Below are 3,627 nucleotides of genomic sequence, written 5' to 3'. Positions count from 1 at the left end.
AAGACGGCTGGATGTTGTATTTGTGTGTGAGCTGTTAAAAGCTCCAGAGCAGAGTTTTTCCTTTAGTTATTCAAACATCTCAAGGAACAATAGGTTGCTGGACTGGGAGGGGAGAGGAGGAGTTTGCTCCTCCTTTCTTCCGAAGTTTCAGCATCTCACAGTGCTCTTGATCACTCCTGTTTGGTGAATGATCCCGTGGTAAATGTGGGAATGCAGCGTGGAGAACCCCAGGGCTGTGTTTGCAATGAAGAGCCATCTCCAGGCTACACCAAGCGAGGTTATTTGTGTCCTGGTACAGCCTTTGTTTGCAAACAAAGGCCTCTCTAGGTAACCACACAACAGAGCACAAGTGCCTATTTATTTGCATCTGCCTCTGCTCACAAGAGTGAAGGAAGGGAACCCATCTGTTTGGGTAAGGGAGGAAAAAAAAATACAGCAGAGGGAAGTTGGTTACATTTGTAATACAGGCAGCCTGGAGAAAGAAGCCCATGATTGTAGAGATGTAGATAAATCTAGTGATTACTCTTTGCTCAAAGTTCAAGCCAAGTCATCTAACCAGGAGCCTGACAAGAAAAATAGAGACAAATACATCATTCCTTCCTTACTGCCCTAATTTCTTGCTCAAAGACAAAACCCAAACCTCTTTGGCTGAGTTACAGTCCAGTAACTGCAGCCTTTCGCTGACCCTGTGTCCATCCCACGACCTTTTCTGCACTGACTCATCACAGCATCTGCTGCTGTCACCTCCCCAGTGTCCTGGGGACCAAAAAAAAAGGATCTGTTCAAAGGCTAGATTTTAAAATGCCAGTCCTGGGCTCCCTGAAGATGATCCAGCCCATGAAGAGAAAGCTGACAAAGGTTTGTCACAGTCTTGCCTTTGCTTGTTATAGTCAGTTGGAGAGTTTTACAGATCTGTTCTGAAGGTTGCTGGAGGCTGGTTATTTTGTTTTAAAGTCAGGGCAGTAGCAGACGGGCATCCACTATTAAAAGGAGGAATTTAAAAAGTCATTTGGGCTTTAAAGCCAGCTGACTGCTTTTGATAGGCTGAAGGATTTTTTATGTCTGGATATTCCTGACCTGCAAGGTGAGGGGATGTGTTGTCATGGAAGAGGATTTGAGCAGCTCCAGCAGACAGAGAGGATCCTCCACCTTCTTTAACAAGGGTTCTATGCTGACTTGTGAGAGCCTTTAATCAGACTTCAGGTACCGTGGCATGGCCACATACAGCCATCCCTTGAGCTTTGTTTCCAAAGAAAAGTTCCAAAATCAGACCTTTCTATACCAGCTCCAGCCTTTCTTCATTTCCCTCCTCCCTAAATCCTATGAGGAGGGAAAAAAATTACATTTAGTGCTGCATATGCTTTTACATTTGCTTTTTATAAGGGCTTGGCATGAAGGCACATTTCACCCTAAGAACATCCCATTGGAAGGATAAGGTGCTGTTATCTCAGGCTGCTCCCTTAGTCTCCTCTGAATAGTTTTGCTTAGCTTGAGAGAACATTTCTCAGCAATTACATAGAAATTGTCTAGTTTGGTGCACTTCTGACACATTTTACAAAATTACTTGATGTGCTGCAAAAGGAGTGACTCAAATGAGGAAGAAAAATGTTTCTCAGCCAGAAAAGTCATGGAAGTGAAGAGCTCACAAGGGTTCAGCTGGTGACCCCTCAGCCCAAACTGTCCACAGCATCAGCAGGGTTTATATTTGGATGATGTTCTCCCCAGACTGAGTCATATTTCCTGCCTTGAGTTGCTCCAAAAGGCTGGTGTTTCAGGCAGGGTCCACATTTCAGTCTGAGTCACACAATAGGCAGGAGTGGCCCTTTCTGCTGCTTTTGGGTGGACTTGGATTACCCAGCACATGTGAAAATTAGACCCAAGCTGAGTAAACAAATATTGATCTACTCAACCTCAGGTCACAGCTGAGAAGAGTGTTATGAAGGAGTATATTGAAGGGGCTGGATAACATCAGAGGGTATAAATGCAGGATGAAATTCAACCCTTCTCCGGGGAGTTTGCAACCTTAGAGCAATCAATAGGAGCATCTGAAAACGCTGGTCTCATTTGGGTTACAAAAACCCCATGTCTCTGAGTGGTTCCTCCTTTAGCAGCTGAGTGTAAAAAAATAATTAATGAACAGTCCAGAGCTGCTGAAAAGAGGAGGGGGAGGGATGCTGAAATAGCTGTGTGTCGGGGGCACGTGGAGCTATAAGTGGATTGGGATGGGAGCAGAGGCACGGCCTGTTTGAGGGAAAAGCAGGGCAGTGGGATAGACTCGCTTGAGATGATTAATGCTGACCCACACCCCATCATCATTCAGGGTATGAGCGCTCCTTTCAGACGGAGACTTGTGCTGCCGAACGCGCTACGTGGTAATTTTCCAGGTACTTGGCCATTTGACTTGAGGGTTTTTTAAAACATGCTGGATGAGATGTGATGTCTTGTGAGCACTGGAGGGGAGGCAGCAGAGCGAATTTTTCCCACTGTGGTGAATTAAGTAGGACGTGCTGCCTCCCCAAGCAGAGTCCCTGACCTTCCTTGTGTCTCACAGTTTATTTGCTAACACCTTACAGAAAAGCCAGAGCCAGCTGGTCTTTCCTCAATGGTCTGAGCTTTCCTCCAAAATCCACATTGTGATTTCGGAGAAAAATTCAGACTATTGAGGTTGGTGTATTCAGACCAATAAGGCTGACTCATTGCAGGCCTGATCCCTGACCAGCAAAGTCTCTGGGATTACAAAGAAAATTATTTTCCACTTAAAAGATGGTTTGGGTCAGAGGGGACCTTGAAGATCATCCAGCAAACTGTCTAGTCAGATGGGTTTTCCCTGTTTTCTTCCCAGCAGGATACAAGGACAGGAGCAACCATCCATCAAAGCACATTGTCACCAGCGTGGCAGACAGCAAGCCCCAGGTGTGGAGGGGACAAGCTCTCACAAGTTCACATTTTTGGTCCTGGTTCCTGTTTCACGTGGCAGCAGGTTGGCCTCGACCCGGTGCCTGCCCCAACAGAGCAGGACACGGCAGCTTGAAAGGGACTGTTGGGAGAAGAACAGCTGAGAGCCACAACGATCCCAGCGTGTGTATAAATAGAGATGGAGCTGTTATCCTGATGAAATGAGACCAGATGTTTCTCCCAAATCCCTCCTCTCTGCTAGTGAAAATTATAGTTTAGTTACAGCAGGGCAAAGCAGGCAGCAAAATATTTTCAACCAACTAATGTTGGGAAGTCAAAGGGGCAAAATGCCTTCAGTGGGGTAGGCATACCATGCCCTGTGATGCTGCAGGCATGGATTGGGCATGGTCAGAGTGGGAACCAGAGGAGTCCCTTGCTGCCTTTGTTCTATTTTTCTGCTTCCTATCCCAGTATTAATGGGCTGAGTTTTAAAGCCCATGCTGTGGCCGCTTTTGTGAGATAGAAATTCAGTGTCAGCACATGTATCCTGGAGGCAGTTGGCATGAGATGAAGGAGGGACGGCAGCAGCAGTTAAAACTGGGCCTTGGCTCTTTAATATTTAACTTTCCCCAGTGCTGGGTCTTTTTTTTTAATCAGTTTGTGCATTATCTGCCATCCCGTTCAAAGAGGGTTTTAGCAGAGAGATTTCAGTGCTTAATCCCAGGGGCAGGG

At 46.2% G+C, this 3,627-nt stretch overlaps 1 long non-coding RNA gene across 1 annotated transcript; it reads left to right on the top strand.

Moving 5' to 3' along the window:
• The first annotated feature begins 703 nt into the window (after nt 1-703).
• On the top strand, nt 704-3,120 carry LOC128792490 (uncharacterized). The gene is made up of 3 exons (XR_008432425.1): nt 704-858; nt 2,321-2,384; nt 2,843-3,120. It is a non-coding gene; the product is annotated as an uncharacterized LOC128792490 (long non-coding RNA).
• The last annotated feature ends 507 nt before the right edge of the window (nt 3,121-3,627 follow it).

The sequence above is a fragment of the Vidua chalybeata genome, chromosome 9 (assembly GCF_026979565.1).
Source record: "Vidua chalybeata isolate OUT-0048 chromosome 9, bVidCha1 merged haplotype, whole genome shotgun sequence".
In the NCBI taxonomy this organism is placed as follows: domain Eukaryota; kingdom Metazoa; phylum Chordata; class Aves; order Passeriformes; family Viduidae; genus Vidua; species Vidua chalybeata.
The sequence above is the reverse complement of the archived record's forward strand: the minus strand, read 5'-3'. Positions and strand labels throughout refer to the sequence as shown.